Source organism: Glycine max, chromosome 1 (genome assembly GCF_000004515.6).
Source record: "Glycine max cultivar Williams 82 chromosome 1, Glycine_max_v4.0, whole genome shotgun sequence".
Lineage (NCBI taxonomy): Eukaryota > Viridiplantae > Streptophyta > Magnoliopsida > Fabales > Fabaceae > Glycine > Glycine max.
In genome coordinates this window covers 36,646,437-36,664,568 of record NC_016088.4, presented here as the reverse complement: position 1 = coordinate 36,664,568, position 18,132 = coordinate 36,646,437, and positions in this window count along the sequence as shown.

Genomic DNA, 18,132 nt, shown 5'->3' with positions numbered 1-18,132 from the left:
TGCCTATAGGAGGATGCCCTTTGGCCTATGCAACGCCCTTGGTACCTTCCAGCGGTGTATGCTTAGCATTTTCAGTGATTTTTTAGAGAGTTGCATAGAGGTGTTTATGGATGATTTTACTATTTATGGATCCTCTTTTGATACATGTTTGGATAGTCTGGATAGAGTTCTTAGTAGATGCATTGAAACTAATCTTGTGCTGAATTTTGAAAAATGTCACTTCATGGTAGAACAAGGTATAGTTTTAGGGCATATCATTTCCAGTAGGGGCGTAGAGGTAGACCCTGCAAAAATAGTTGTTATTTCACAATTTCCTTACCGCAAAGAAGGAGCTATTAGCGATAGTTTTTGCTCTTGAGAAATTTCGTTCATATTTGCTATTATCATTTCCAATAGGGGCGTAGAGGTAGACCCTGCATCCAATTATCCGTTGGGGGCTGTCCTTGCTCAAAAGATTGATAAGCTGCCTCGGGTGATCCACTATGCTTCCAGAACTTTAGATGCTGCTCAAGCAAATTACACTACCACAAAGAAGGAGCTATTAGCGATAGTTTTTGCTCTTGAGAAATTTCGTTCATATTTGCTTGGTACTCGTGTTATTGTTTATACTGGCCATGCAGATCTGAAGTACCTGTTAAAGAAGGGTAAATCAAAGCCTAGATTGATCAGGTGGATGCTTTGGCTCCAAGAGTTTGATTTGGAGATCCGTGATCGGAGTGGTGCACAGAACCTCGTGGCTGACCATCTGAGTAGGATTGAGCATGCGTCTAAAGACTCACCCATTCAGGATGATTTTCTGGATGACCATTTGTACATTCTGTATAGTATTTCTGATTCCTTCCCGACTCCCTGGTTTGCTAATATTGTGAATTATTTGGTTGCTTCTGTTTTTCCTCCCTTAGCATCTAAAGCTCAAAATGATAAAATTAACAGTGATGCTAAGCATTACATTTGGGATTACCCCTATTTGTGGAAGTTGTGCAGTGACCAGGTTATTAGGATATGCATTCCAGACCATGAAATTGACTTAGTCCTGCAATTCTGTCATTCTTCCGCACCAGGTGGCCATCTTGGCATACAGAGGACAGCTCGCAAGGTGCTTGACTGCGGTTTCTATTGGCCCACCATCTTTAAGGATGCGTGGAGAATCTGTAGCACTTGTGAGCCTTGTCAAAGAGTAGGCGACTCACTTTCATGGAGACAGCAAATGCCTCAACAACCCATGTTATTCTGTGAGGTGTTTGATGTCTGGGGTATAGATTTTATGGGACCGTTACCTGTCTCTTATGGTTTTGTTTATATTCTCCTTGTTGTTGATTATGTTTCAAAATGGGTGGAAGCCAAACCCACCAAAACTAACGATGCTAAGGTTGTTATGGATTTTGTTAGATCTAATTTGTTTTGCAGGTTTGGAGTTCCTAGAGCCATCGTTAGTGATCAAGCACCCATTTTTGTAACAGGTCCATGTATGCCTTGCCCAAAAAGTATAGGGTCGTGCACAGAATTTCCACACCTTACCACCCTCAAACTAATGGGCAGGCTGAGACTTCAAACAGGGAGATAAAAAGGATCTTGGAGAAGATTGTGCAGCCAAACAGAAAAGATTGGAGCACTAGGCAGGATGATGCTCTTTGGGCGCATAAGATTGCCTACAAAGCACCCATAGGAATGTCTCCTTATTGGGTTGTCTTTGGAAAGGCATGTCATCTTCCTGTAGAGATAGAGCACAAAGCCTACTGGGCTGTAAAGACCTACAACTTCTCTATTGATCGGGTTGGAGAGGAAAGGAAGTTGAAACTAAGTGAGCTAGATGAGATCCATTTAGAAGCTTATGAGAATTCCAAATTCTACAAGAAGAAGACCAAGAAGTTCCATGATAGTTTGATAGCTAAGAAGGACTTCGTGGTTGGACAGAAAGTTTTATTATATAACTCTAGGCTCAAACTCATGAGTGGTAAGTTGAGGTCAAAGTGGATTGGTCCTTTTGTGGTGACTAATGTTTTTCCTTATGGAATAGTTGAGATCAAAAGTGAATCCACAGATAAGAGCTTCAAGGTCAATGGACACCGACTGAAACCATTCCTCACAAATCCCTTCTTAATGGATGTAATGGTAGAGGAGACCTCCTTACTTCACCCTACTTCTCTTCTACCATGACTTAGGAAGTTTTCTTTTCTATCTCCTTCTTTACTTTTATTGCACTTGTCCAAATTTATTGATTGTTTTGATTGCTCTTGATCTTATGATTGTGCTACATTGAGGACAATGTGTTGTTTAAGTGTGGGGGGAGATTTTCTAGGTTAATTTTATTAGGTTTTCTCGGTTAATTTTGTTATTTTGGTTTTATTTTTTGTGTACGACATTGCATGTTTCTCTTTGAATTTTGGGTTATGTACAGGTAATGGGTAATTATTTTTGAAATAGGAGTTTCTTGGCATTTTGTGAATTGAAATCCTTGTTTTTCTCTACATGTCAAGTTAGTTTTGAAAGTTCGAATTGAAAGTGATAGATTTACCCTTGGTGAGAATTTGAGCCATCATCGTCTATTTTATTCGGTGTATTTTGCCCCCATTGATTGCTTGCACAATAGCCTTGGCTTGACTCTTGTTAATACTTCTTGCTTCACATGCATGTTGGGAGATGATTTAGGAATTTTGTTCTTATAAGTCTCTAGCCAAATGATCCTACCTTGAATTAATTCCTTTGATAGCCCCTTTGAGCCTATGTTCCCCTTTCTTTGTTTTGAAGCTCATTACAAGTCTTAAGTGAAAAACCATGATCTCACCCTACTCTTAAGGAATTTTGGAGCTTTGTAATTGTTTTGGGAATAAGTGTGGGGGGGTATGTTTCATTGGATGATATATTTTTGTTGGCCATGCTTGATGATGTATTTTGTCCATGCTTGATGTATATACATATATTGCCTAATTGTGGCTTTATTTTTCAATTGCTTTCAATTGCTACTGTTCAAGTTCAAAAAAAAAACAGAAAAAAGAATGAAGTTGAATACATGAGGTCTTGGTTTGAAGACTTGGATTGGTTTAAGGACTTGGTTAACTTTGTTTTGGGTTTACTTTCTATGCTTAATTTTTAATTTTGGTTTTGGGGTTTACTACTTTTTCTTAGTTCTCACTTATTCCCCATTTCTCCTCTATTCCTTTGGGTTTTAGCTACTTATCCCATACTTTCATCTACCTTGTCCTTGGCCCCATTACAACCTTAAAAGACCTTTTGATCCGCATATGCATGTGTTTGTGGTGTGGTTGTCAATTTTAGAGTCTTGCCAAGTCTATGTGGTGGTTTTTTTCATGGGTGCTCTGAGAGTAAACAGTAGCCTAGACACTTGAGAGATAGAGTGCATATCTTATGAGGCTTTATCACTTTTCATTCTTGAGCTGATTGACTATCTTGCCATGTTTGAGATGTTTGGATGATTTTCATGACTGTCTTGATTCTTCAACTCTCTACGTGTTGGATGTTGCCCATTCCTTGAGATTCATTGAGAAATGTGTAATTGTTTTTGTGTTTATTTGTTTCTCTTTAATGTATTTGGATTTGTTCCTTGCTTTGCTTTTTGATTTTGCCCAGGAGTGCAAAAGGCTAATGTGGGGGGATTTGATGTGTCATTATTTTCTCCTATTTCTTAACCCTTTTTGTCACCATTTTAATTACTGATTAGCCTTAATTGTCAAATTAATCATCCAGTTTTATCATTTGGGCCTACTTGACTAATTTTGTGTTTTTAATTTAACTTCAGGAGAATTATAAGCAATTGGGCTTGAATCTGGAATTGGGCTTGGACTTGAAGAGAGCAGACAATTTTATTTTATCAAATTTTATCTTATCAAGATTTTATTTCATCTAGATTTTATTTCGTCCAGATTTTATTTCATCCAATCTTATCTTATCTTGTCCAGATTTTATTTTATTTCATTTATGGGCTTGGACTGAAAATAGATTTGTAAGCTTTGGGGCTGAGGACCTATATAACAGCACTAGGGTTTTAGTTTAGGGAGTTTTCGGAGAGGAGAATAATTCTAGGGTTTTAGAATTCCAATTTTTACTGTTCACGTAGAATAAAATTCGGTTTCTACAATTTCGTTTTTGCTTCAATCTACAATTTCTTTTTCTACTGATTAATGGAAGGCTAAGTCTCCAGCGTTGTTTTCTCTTGAGGATCAAGCACAGCTCTCTTTGAGGTTTTGTTATTACTATTGAATTTTGATCAATTTTTCCTCTTCACATAATGGCAGCCTTATGTTAACTTTTGCTTAATCACATAATGACAGCCTTATGTTAATTTTTGCTTAGTAATTTAATTTAGGGTTGGATTAAGTGGTTGAACTGATTAAGGATAAATTGTCGTAACCTAGGATGAGAGACTTGCTTGTGAATCAAGGGGAAACAACATGTTTTAATTCTGTTATTTTCTAATTCAAATTTGCTTGCTGTTTAATTTACAAAAACAAGCAACCCCTCCAATTCGTTATTGTTTTATCACTATCTATTATGAACGTTGGTTGACCATTGCTCGTTGGGAGACGACCTAGGATCACTTCCTAGATACTGCATTTTTAATGTTTATTTGATTCGGGTACGACCTCGATCAATGCTCGTGTACAGACAAACTGATTATCTGAAAGTGATTGGCTACTCTGACTCAGACTTTGCTAGTTGTGTTGATTCATGAAGATCAACATCTAGTTATATTTTTATGTTAGCCGATGGAGTTGTATCTTGGAGAAGTGCCAAGCAAACCTTAACTGCTACTTCCACTATGGAGGCAGAGTTCGTTTCCTGTTTTGAGGCTACCTCACATGGTGTATGGTTGAAGAGTTTCATGTCTAGCCTTAGAGTTGTGGACTTTATTTCTAGGCCATTAAAGTTGTATTGTGACAACTTTGCTGCGGTGTTTATGGCTAAAAACAATAAAAGTGAAAGTCAAAGTAAGCACATCGACATCAAGTACTTAGCCATAAGAGAACGTGTTAAAGAAAAGAAAGTGGTCATTGAACACGTCAACACTGAGTTGATGATTGCTGATCCTTTACTAAAGGCATGCCACCAAAGAATTTTAAGGATCATGTAGTACGAATGGGACTTGATTCCATGATGTAATTTCATTGTACGTACATTTGTTATTTTCAATGAAACTCTTATTCAGTTAGATATTTTCTCATATGGCTTTGTGCACATTTATTTATTTCGAGAAAAATTATTCGATTTAGATAAAGAATAAACATATGGTTTATTCATTAAGTTGAGAGCTAGTGTTGAGAGACTTGATATATTATGGTACATGGAAGATACTACTCATCATTAGAGGACCTATCGTCATGACTCATATATTATGTTTCTTATTACGGTTGATGTTGAGTTAAATGGATCAAGTGGAAGAATGTTGGAATGACCCACGTTCAAGGTCACATTCCACATTCTATTTTTATTTTATTCCCATTACATTATTTTGGAAAATTTTGTTATTTCTGAATCTGGTCCATTTTCCTTTCACATTTAACCCATATCTTTGCAACATATTTGCAACCACCTTCAGTAACAAATCACGTACCCATCATTTATCTCACGTACTGATAACTTCTATCTCACATTCTGATAACAAGTTGGTTGAGCTCTGTGATGGATAGACTCTATAAAGAGGATGGGGTGCTCTCAGTTTTGTATCACCAAACCCACTTCTCTATTCAGAAAAAAATACATCATCTATTTAGAGCGAGTAAGGGTCTGGAAGAACAAAACTGCCTTCAAGTTGATGTATGCGCCGCTTCGCGTTTGATTTACAATGGCTGGAGGTACGCTCGTAATATTTAACTTTCACTATTTGATCTGAATATGTCATTTAAATTGATTTGCATGTTTAGATCAATACCTATTTAATTTACACTTGTTACTAATTTTTTCTCATTGAAATAATAGTCATAAAAAATGAACTAAGTTTCTCAAACTTTAAATTTTTCATAACAAAGTTAACAATTATACATACCTTTTTGGATATTATTCTTCTTCACATTCTTATTGTTACCAAAAATAATTACAGCAATCTCATTGATTGGAAATATATTTACAAATAGTAAATATAAAGGGATCAAAATCATCTTATGACAGTAATAGAGAATGTCATGTTATAAAGATATAATAATTGAGAGATTAAATTTTAAATATTATAAAAGTTAGTAAAAGAAATTTATCTATGAAAATTAAAAATAATGTTAAAATATTTACAATAACTCGCATATTATACTCAATCAACTGAATTATATTCCTTTACATAAAAAAAATACATAAAAAAAACTCGGTCAACCAATCCTATGTGACATAATTTATGATTTATATCAATGTAAAAGATATTACATTGTCTCTACATCCTAATTGAATTCAAATATTTTTTATCATTAATTAATTGAAAATCACTTAGTACGACTTTTAAATAAATACTATTACATATCTGTAATCTTACAATACACCAGAATTTATAAATATGTCTATATAGAAAAATCTTTTATTTTGTCACGAGTTTTAATTAAATTCCATAATTATTATAAAATTCGTTATTATTTGTGAAGAAAATTTTAACTTCACTTTTGAATTTTTTTTAAACAAAATATTATGTTGGTTATGAAACTGATATAAATCTAAAATGAAAACGTGCACAAAAAAACATGACCAAATTGCACATTTCAAAATAAAGAGCAAATCATGGCGAACATATGAAAGAAAAAGTATTATTGACGTTAAAAGATATATAGTGGTACTTAATTACAAGAATTATTATTATGTAAAGAAACAAAAATGCAAGTAGCCAATCAATCCCTCTTTCCAATTCCAGTAATTCTAGAATTCGAAAGCCATAAAAGGAAAAAAGAAAAAGAGGCATTACAAGGAGGAGTTGGCCAAAAAAATGAATAAAGAGGAAAGTGTGTGGGACACGAAATAAAGGAAGGGCATGGTGTTAATAGCGAGTGTCCCACACACACCGCATCAGCGTGGCCCAGTCAGATATACACTTTACACATAACCCAACATGGCATGGCATAGCGTTACGCATGGCACGTTCATCACAAAGAAAGAGCATCGAACCGTTCAATTCAACCATGTCCTTCACGCGCATGCCAGTTTTCCAAATCCAGAAAAAGGTGGGATTTCTTAGCCATGTCACATAACTTAGTGCTTGCCATGCTTTAATTTACTTGTGTTGTATCCGTCCTTGAAATAAATGCTTGTTTCATTCGTGCTCAAATAATTTTATAGGATAAATTATCATTATTTTTCATCTGAAGTGTAAATCGGTGATGTTGGAAAACTTAGAAATTTAGAAGGGGATTGAATAAATTTTCTTCAAAAGTTTATCAATTTTTTAAGATTCAATTATAATTAATCTCTTATTGTAATCAAGATTTTCTCAAAAACCTAAATACTAAAAACTTTTCAACAAAGAAAACAATGAGGTAGTGTTTCCCTTTCGCTTTGCGAAGCTTTTCCTCTGATGTTTGTGAGGCACTAGTGTGATTTGTGTAAATCATGTAGGTTTTGATGATGTCAAAAAGAATTTGCTTGATAATGAGTGTCATCATCAAAAAGGGAGAGAATATGAATCATGCAGGTTTTGATGATGTCGAAAAGAATTCACTTGATAATGATTGTCATCATAAAAAAGGGAGAGGATGTGAATGTATGAATACATGATTTTGATGATGCCAAAGAAGAATCAAACAAGGTTGCTTCAAAGGATAAGAATTGCTTCAAGATTAATACAAGGTTGCTCAACAAATAAAGTCTTGCTTCAAGATTAATACAAGGTTGCTTCAACAAATAAAACCTTGCTTCAAGATTAACTTAAGATCAAGTCTTGCCTCAAAACAAAGTGTTTCCAAGACATCAAAGACTCTGGTAATCGATTACCAGGTAGTGTAATCGATTAACAGAAGAAAATTTTGAAAAATAATTGTTAAAAAAGGTTTTGAATTTGAATTTTGAACCTGTAATCGATTACCAGATGTTTGTAATCGATTACCAACAACGGAACTCTAGAAATTCAAATTCAAAAGTCATGACCCTTCAAAATATAACTGTGTAATCGATTACCAGATGTTTGTAATCGATTACAATGAAAAATTTTAGAAAAAGCTTTTTCAAAAGACACATCTCTTCAAACCATTTTGAAAAGGCACAAAGGGCCTATATATGTGTGTGTCTGACTTCAAAAAGCAAGAGAGAGATATTCTAAGATAACTTCATTGTCAAATACTCTCTCAAAAAATCTTGGGCAAACACTTGCAAATCTATTGAGAGTTCATCCAGGAACTTCAATTTGTATTATCCACTCTAAAGGAGTTGCAATCAATTTTGTCTTGCATATTTAAAGAACATTATTAAATTGATTTTTTCTTCTTCTTCTGCGTTCTAAAGCCTATCATTTAAAGAGGGGTTAAAGTTTGTTAGTGGGAAGATTTAGAAACTTAATTCACCCCCCCCCTCTTAAGTTATTGAGGCCACTTGTCCAACAATTTGCACCTGGTTGAAGGTCTTGTCAAACAGTCTGGTGGTAGTTCGTCTTGTGGAACTTGGAGCTTCGACTGTGGTCATCGTGGTTCCTAAGGAGTAAGTTGACCAAGGGGGTGCCTTGGGTTTTGAAAGAGTGCTTACTAAGGGTGGACCTTTGGTTTTGTAGGAGTGCGTACCAAGGGTGGACCTTGGGTTTTTTATGTTTTTGTATTCCTGCACAAATAAAAGTTAGGAATGGAAAAGACTGTCGAGGGTAAACCTTGTGTACCTTGAGTTCTTGTGGAGATGGAAGTTAGCAAAAGAAGGGCTCACCAAGGGTAAACCTTGGGTTTAACACGCCTTGGACCAAGGATGTGTTTTCCTTGGGTTTTAACAAGTCTGTAGAGTTGTGTTGATGCTTACTAAGGACAAGCCTTGGTTCTTGCTAACCTATGAGACTCACCAAAGGCGGACCTTAGGTTTGACAAGCGTTTGGAGAACCAACCAAGGACGTGTCCGTCCTGGATTTTGGCGAGACTCACTAAGGGCGGACCTTAGGTTTGATGAACCTGATGTGCGTAGCGCACGTACCATGCTTTTGCATATGTGTTACTTCTTGGAGTGGCACGTACTGCAGACGTGCCGTGTTTGGAGAATTGACCTGGGAATTATTTGTCCTGGGTTTTGGCGAGACTCACCAAGGGCTAACCTTGGGTTTTATGAGCCTAGTGTGCGCAGCGCACGTGCTATGCTCTTGCATACGTGTCACTTCATGGAGTGACACGTACTAGAGACGTGGTGCGTGAGCCTGTTGGACTCAACAAGGGAAAACTTTGGGTTTTGCAAGCCCTTTGGAGAAACGACCAACAGCACGTTTGTCTTGGGTTTTGGAGAGATTCACTAAGGGCAGGCCTTGGGTTTAATGAGCCTGTGGAGCTACGACCATGGATGTACCTATCTTGAAGACACAAGAAAATTATGAAAATGAAGGGATGTAGAATTTTATTCAATGTATTGATTGAGTACAAATTCTCTTCGTTATCCTAGATGTGCCTCATTAAAACCTCTCAAGCCAAAACCCTAATTTTTCTCTTTTGGGATAAAAGACTTAAGTAGTAAAAAGAGTACAACATCTGGTCTTGCATTAGATCAACTGAAGTAGAACTTTAGGTGGGTGGTGTTCCATGTTCTTGGAATTGCTTTGCCATCTAGTTCCTATAGTCTGTACATTCCATTTTCCAAGCTTGTTGTGACCCTGAATGGGCCTGCTCAGTTGGGACCAAGCTTTCCCGCTCGGGGATTTTTTTTGCTATGCCTCAAACTCGCCAAACGAGGTCGCCAAGTTGAAAGGATTGTAGTTGAACCTTTGTATTGTATATCCTCGTTGCTCAGAGCTTGGTAGCTTCTTCCCTGATCCTGGCCATTTCTTGAAATTTGTCTATTGTCTCAAGTGCTACCCTCATTTTTTCTTCATTTTGTTATTGCTGGAACAACAATCTCATTGTCGATGGTTCCCAGACTTCAAAGTGAATCATGACATCTGTGCCATATGTGAAATGGTAAAGAGTTTCATTGGTCGTTGTCTGGGGTGAACAATGATAGACCCAGAGTATACTAGGGAGTTTCTCTTTCCATAGGCCCTTAGACTTGTTGAGTCTCATGTGTAGGACCCTGACGATGACTCTTTGGCTGCCACTGCCTGGCCGTTGGTTTGAGGACTTTCGACAGATGTGACAAGGTGTTTGACGTCTAGCCTCGTCAGGAAGTCTTTATAGGTTTGAGCTTTGATTTGGATGTCATTGTGGATGACGATGGCATATAGGAGGCCATACCAGCATATAAGTTGTTTCCATGTGAACTTCTCTACCTCATTGGTCGTAATTTCTCGCAATGGTCTTGCCTCGATCTACTTGGTGAAGTAATCAATTACCACTAGTAGGTATTTGACTGTTCCTAGAGACTTTGGCAATGGTCCCAGTATGTTCATTCCCTATATGGCAAAAGGCCAAGGGGAGCTCACAAATTGTGGAGATTGTCAGGAGGGGTGCGTGGAATGTCTACAAACTCTTGGCATTGTCTATATCTCTTGGTGAGGTGAAGGGCATCTAGCCTGAGTGTTTACTAGCAGTAACTAGCACGCACCACCTTTGTTGCAAGGGAGTGTCCCCTTGTATGGAGACCGTAAATCCCTTCATGGAGTTCTCTCATGACATAATCTACCTGTTGGTTGTTCAGGCACTTTAACAAGGGTGTTGTCAACCTTCTTTTGAATAGCTCGCCATCAAGGATGACGTAGTAGCTGGCCTTCCGTTTCAGGCATTGGGCTTCATTCTCATCTGATGGCAACACCCCCCCCCCCCCCCCCCCCGAATTAGGAAATTCTTGTAGGGGTCATCTAGTTTGGTTCCTCCTCTTCTTTGGCCATAACTTCTTTAGTGTATATGGTGGGAGTTTGGAGTGTCTTATTGATGATAGTCTTAAGGTGCCTAATTTTTTTGGTGCTGGCTAGTTTGGAGAACAGGTATGCTCCAGTGTTGTTCTCCCTGAGCATGTAGTACATCTCAAAGCATTCAAAGTAGTCAATGAGATTTTTCTCAATGTGGTAGTACTTGAGTAGCAATGTTTCCTTGGTCTGGTATCTGTTGGCAACCTACCCCTGGACAAGCTGCGAGTATGTGTAGCATCGTAGCTTCTTAGCTTACACTTCTTTTACTAGTTTTAGACCTACAATAAGCGCCTCATACTCATCCTGATTGTTTGAGGCTTTGAAGTTGAGTTTGAGGGCTCTCTATAGTGACATTGTCATGACCTTTGAGGATGATTCCTGCCTCACTTCCCTTCACATTGGACGCGTCGTCAACATAGAGGCTCCACCAGTCGGGGTGGTTTCGTCATTCCTGGAGAATTCTGCCAGGAAGTATTCCATGAACTGTGTCTTCATGGGGACACGGGGTTCGTACTAGATATCAAACTCTAAAAGTTCTACGAACCTGGCCACCATCCTTCTTGCTAGTTCAGGCTTTCGCAAAACTTGTTTGATGGGGTAGTTCATCTTGACTACCACTTGATGACTCTGAAAGTAGGGTCTAAGATGTCGAGCCGAGGTAAAGAGTGTTAGCGCCACCTTTTCTATCATTTGGTAGCACTTCTCGGCGTCATGCAGTATGCGGCTGGTGAAGTAGATAGGGAGTTGATGCTTCCCTTCCTCTTGTACAAGGGTTGAGCTAATGGCTTCGTCAGCTACTCAGATATATAGGAGTAGAGGGACTCCTGGCCTGGGTCGACTCAGGACTGGCGGTGTTGCAATGGTATTCTTGAAGGCTAAGAAGGTTTGTTCGTAGGTTTTGTGCCATAGGAAGGGCTCGGTTTTCTTGAGCAATTTATAGAAGGGATTCTCTTTTTTGGCAAGCTTAGGGAGAAACTTGGACAAGGATGCTAGTCTTCCATTCAGCTTCTTGACTTCTTGGACGTTAGTAGGATTTTGCATTCCAAAATAGCAATGCATTTGTTGGGGTTGGTTTTTATTCCCCGATGCGTGATCATAAAGCCCAAGAACTTGCACCCTTCGACCTCGAAAGTACATTTTTCCAGGTTGAGGCACATGTTGCATTTGTGGAGATCTCCGAAGACCTCTTCCAGGTCTGCCACGTGTTGGGCTATGCTTTGAGACTTGACGACCATGCCGTTAAGATAGACCTCGATGTTTCATCCGATCTACTACTTGAAAATATGGTCCATCAATCTCTGGTATGTAGCACCTACATTTTTTAGGCCAAAGGGCATGACCCTATAGCAAAAGTTGGCATCTTCAATGATGAATGTCATTTTCTCCTCGTCTGGAGCGTGCATCCTGATCTGGTTGTATCTTGAGTAAGCGTCCAGAAAACTTAGTACTTGTAACCCAGACACTCCATCAACTAGTCTGTCGATGTTGGGCAAAGGGTATGCATCCTTGGGGCACGCCCTGTTTAGATCAGTATAGTCGGTGCACCTTCGCCATTTGTCGTTGGTCTTTTTTACCTTCACGATGTTTGTCACAACCCACTTTTGGACCATGACCGGCGCATAGAATATAATTTCCTTAGTCTGGCTAGCCTAACCCATATTAAATAACCTATAAAAAAATATAATATATCCAAACAAATCTATATATAAATATATATCCCGATCCAACAATTAGATATCAAGGTCACTGATCACAACATAGACCCTTGACATATTGTCCAAAATATCGACTAATAGTGATGTTGGTCATAAATACTAAATCATCAAAGTGTCTCAAAACATCATAATTACATTATCAACATATTTATAAGAGAGGATCATTTAAATTTCAAAATAAAGGAATTTGTATATATTTTCCTTACTACCCTTATCCCTATAGCTTCATTATACTAGAGTCACACAAAAAAACTCTCCATCAAATGTAATAGAGGCCTACCAAAAGATAATCAAATTCTTAGGTAAGTCAGCAAATCCCAGGAAGTTAGCTACTCCACTATTTGTGTAATGGAGAAAATAAGGGGATAAGTCACAAAGACTTAGTGAGAGCATAAAATACAAAGAAAATGGAAGAAGAGGGAGGGTTTGAGAGATGAGGGGTGGGCTATTTGAAAGAAAAGGGAATTTGGAGAAATGGAGGGTCTCGGGTTTTTATAAAACTGAAGGGGGGGCTGTTTTATTATTTCCTATACATGAAATAATAAAACGGTGCATTTCAACGTTGGCGAGCCAAATGGAATATTTGACTTCTTTGATGAAGTTGGCATTGAGGAGTTTGTCCATTTCTTCTCTAACAACTTTGTGTCGTTCTTCTCCCATCTTTCTCTCCTTCTGGGATACAGGTTTGGCCTTGGGGAAAATGGCGAACTTCTGGTAGTTAACGCTGGGGTGGATTCCTGGCATGTCAGATGGCTGTGAAGCGAACATGTGCGCATTCCTGTGTAGGATATTAGCTACGTGTCTCTGCTCATGGCTGGTGAGGTCTTTGCTGAGCTACGTACATTACCTGGGTTTGGGTCCGAGTTGTAGCTTGATGAGCTCTTCAATAGGTTTTGGGCCTCTTTCAAAAGGTTCGTCACGCAGATCTACATCGAATTTGTTGTCTAGGCTTACCTGGTAAACAGTCAGGGCTCGGACTGGAGACCATTTGTCCATGCCCATGACCTAAGTGGTGTCATCCACTGTACAGTGAAGTTTGGCGGGCTTCCTGTGGGAGGATAAGGTGCTACCTTCAGGCTTTATGCGTAGCATTGTCGTGCTTGCTTTTCATCTGCCTTGAAAGTCATGATCTCTCTCGTCTAAGTAGGGAACTTCATCTTCATATATGGCATGGAGAAGATGGCTCTGAGCTCGTTGAGTGTTTTCCTGACAATCAAAGAAAAGTAAAAGGTATTTGAATCAACAATTAAATACCTAATTGTAAAGCTCCTAGAGAGTTGCCCTTGATTGAAAGTGGTCATGAGGTCGACATAGCCTCTAGTCTCTACTTGCTCCCCTACGAAGCTGAGGAGTGGACCGTCATGAGGTTGGATGAAGCTAGGAAAAACTTCAAGTCTCTAGAATGTCTTCCAATATAAGATGTCGGTGGAGCTGCCCTGGTCAATGAGGACCTTGGACACCATGAAGTTGGCAATTATGATGGATACAACCATGGAGTCATCTTAGTTTATGAGGTTGATACCATTGAAGTCTCTATCAATGAAAGTGATAGGAGGGAAACTTCATGGTGATGGTGTATCGACATAGTTGATGATGATGCCCTGGATGACATGGAGGTGGCGCTTGCGGGACTGGCTGGACTATCCTCTATAGGAGAATCCACCCATAATGGTTTTGATCACACCTCTTATTTGCTAGGCGGGTTCCTGTTCTTATGGAGGTTGTCGACCGCGTCTTGGCTGGTTATGTCTCTGTCTTCCTCGATCTTCTTCTGTCTGTGTCATGATTCTTGTGCTGATTCTCTTGGTGTCCTCCAGGTCTCACTCTTGCTTGGTGGTTGTCTAGCCCCTTAACAAACTGGGCTAGGTACCTAGCCTGTATGAGCTTTTCTATTTTGTCCCTCAAGGCCAAGCAGTCCTCTATGTTGTGATCGATACCGCGATGGTATTTGCAATATTTGGTTGAGTCTAACCTTGGCCTGTGAGGTTTCGATTGAGGCAGTTTGATGGGTACCTCCAAGTTGAAGGCCTCCTCCTGGATTGTAGTGTGATTGGTCGTCAGGGGTATGTAACTCTCGAACTTGGGCCCTTTTGGGAGAGGTTGGCGCTTGTCTAGCTTGTGCCTCTTGTCTAACTTGTGTGATTCAGTCTTGGTGCTTCCTTCCAGCTTGTTCCTTTTATTCAACTTGCCTGACCTCGTTCTTGAACCTGGACATTTCTTTCATCTGGATGTAGCCTTTGGTTCGTTCACGCAACTAGTCCATGCTACTAGGGGTTTTCTTGCACAAACTGTTCGCAAACTTACCAGGCCTTAGAGAGAGGAGCATATAGTGTAGTTCTACCTCTGGGTTGAGATTGTGGATCTAGACAGTAATTCTCCAAACCTATCCATGAATTTGTATAGAGATTCATCATCTGCTTGTCACAGACTGGCCAGTGTGGCAGATGTTACGATGAGACTAGCTAGTTGCATATTGCGCATTGAAGCGCTCAACAAGGGTGTCAAAGCTGTTGATGGACCTTGGAGAGAGTCCACCATACTAGGTCAATGTTGCCCCTTTAAGGGACGTGGGGAAGACACATCATAGGATTGCATCGTCATTGGTGTACAGATTTGTCTAGGTCAGGAAAGCATCCAGGTGTTCATCTGGATCGGTGGTCTATCATACCGCTCCAAGTTGAGTGGTTTCCAACCCAGAGGTATGTCGCCTTCCATGATGCGATTAACAAAGGGGTGTCGATGAGTAGCTCGCCCTGCAGGACGGTGAATGTGGGAGAGACTTGGTGATGCAATCCTACCCCACAAGGGTATTGGATAGAAGACTCCAAGAGGATTGGGCTAGAGCTGCTAAAGAAGGCCTTGGGGTTCTCATGAATCCCATGGTAGATTTCTAAGCCCATGGACCAAGGTTGGGTCCTCTCTTCTTTGTAAATATTAGAATAGATTTTTCCTTCTTTTAGGCCTTGTATTTTGGCCATTCTAGTAGTATAGGGTTTTAGCCTTGTATTTCAGGGCAATTTGAGTAGTCTTTGTATTAGGGACTTTTTTTTATATTTTCATGTATTTTGGCATGAGGGTGAGCTTAGCTATTATAGGGAGTGTGTGTAGCTAAGCTCTAGCTTCTCAAGGAAGTTTTCTCAAAGAAGCTTCTCAAGAAAGTTTTCTCAAGAAAGCTTCTCAAGGAAGCTACCTAGTCTATAAATAGAAGCATGTGTAACACTTGTTGTAACTTTGATGAATGAAAGTCCTATGAGATACACTTCAAAGTTCCACTTCTCTCCCTCTTTTATTCCTTCAATTTCGTGCTCCCCCCCTTCTCTCTTTCTTTTCCTCCATTAAAGCATCCTCTTCAAGCTTCTTATCCAAGGCAATTCTTGGTGGTGAAGCTCCGTCTTCCTTGGCTTATTCCCTAGTGGATGGTGCCTCCCCTCTCCTCTTCTCCTTTGCCTTCCGCTGCATCTCCATGGTGTAAAATCACCATTAAAGGACCTCATTGAAGCTCAAAGATCCAGCCTCCATAGAAGCTCCACAAGCAAGCTTCCATCAAGTGGTATCAGAGCACAAAAGCTTCAAGTAGGTGCTCCTTAAACCTCCATTAACTTTTTGCTTTACCTTCTCTTCCATTGTTGTTTCTTCATTTTTCTCCATGTATCTCCTCACATGTCTTGTGCTAAATGTTGTTAACATGATTCTTTAGAGTTTCCACCGATTAGACTTGCTATAGAACCTAGATTTGATTTTCTATGGTTCAAATTTCTTGTTCTTGTTCTTATTCTTGAACCATGAATTGTGTTGAGTTTAGGTTCCTTTGAGATTTGTCTTGTTATTTTTTGTGGCTGAAACCTAAACCATAAAATTCTTACAAAAATATTAAAGTAGAAGAAAACCTCAAAAATCTAGAGTGACTTGTTCACCTATTGTAGTTTTGTCATAGAAGTCATGTCTAGTCATGAAACTTGTCACATAAGATTTCTTATGTTGTGCTGAATTTTATTTTCTTGTTTCTTTGTCTAACTCATTTGTTCATGAGTGTATGAAAGTCTTTTGGCCTATTATTTGATTTGAGTCAAATCTTTCATGTTAATTAGTCCTTAACATGTTCATGCAAAATTCTTAGAGAGTCTTTGATTGTGAACCTTTTCTTGAACTTTTAGGTTTTCTTATGATTGTGTCTATTGTGAATTTGAGTTTTGGTGATTGAATTGCTGGCTGAAATGTTGATCCTAAGTGAATATTGAACTCTTAAAACTGTGGTAAACAATCCTAGTGAGTTCAACATACATAGGAAGGTTGAAAGTAAGCCCAAGGCAATCAATATACCATGCTTAAAAAAAAATCGCTAGTGCTGGCAGCTTGGACATACAAACTTGTAAAAATTACTGAGAATTGGTTACTTCTAATTTTGAGCTGAAATTTTTACTGAATTTTCTAGACATCTGGAAAAAAGTTATAAAAAAAGAACCAAATGATTTGGATAAAATGAAAAAATACGAAAAATCACACAAGTTGGAAGGAAAATCAGTATCCAGAAAAAAAAAAGGTGAAAGGAAGTGTGCTTGTTGTTTAGGCTCAAAATTTATTCTATAACTGGTGCCTATGTTATACCAATCTTAGTTCCGAAATTTCAATTGAAAATTACTGTGACAACAAGTGCCAAAGCTAGAGGTTTGTTGAGTCTTTTTTTTTATAGTTTTTTTACTCTATTCTAAAGCCATTCTAAGTTTCTCTTTGAGTCCTAACTTGCTTCTATGTCCTTTTCATTGCTTTAATTGTTGAGTAATCCTTGAAAAATTGTCTTGTTAAAACTCCATTTTTTTATCTTTCATTTCATTTTTTTTTTTTGTCTTTGGTTATTGCTTGTCTCTTTGTTTTCTTGTTTGTGGGTTGCCATATAGGGAATTGGAAGGAGGATTGGTGTCATCCCTTGAAGAATTTGAGTCAAGAAGAAAGGGACCTACCACCTTAAGAGCTATTGGACTAAGAAGCACTCCAAATTGAGTGAATCACCAAAGAGAGAACAACCACTAAAATTGAGGACCGTTTTGTAATTTTGTAATTTGCAATTTACTTACCTTCATTGCTTTCAAGTTTTGTAACAAAAAGGCCTTTCATTGGAAGTGTGTTGGGAGCCTCCAATAAGTTACCAAACTTCCATTTGTGTGTAATAATTTTAGGCAATTTTACCTTAGGATTGTGAGTGTTTTGTTGGGAACCTTAAATGTGGTCATCCAAACACTCTTAGGATTCGCCTAGTTTACATTTCTTGCTTACTTTTGAAGCTTATTTCTTTTACCTTCCATTGTCAAACCGCCTAGATAGCTTGCATTTTACCAATTAGTTTTTACCTAATCTTTCACACCTCTTTTAGTGTTTATTTTGGCTAGTTTCAACCATAGTTTCTTTTACCTTTTGTTTTCAAACCTCCAACAAGAAAGAACCACAACTTAGGAACCAACATGAGTCATCATTCAT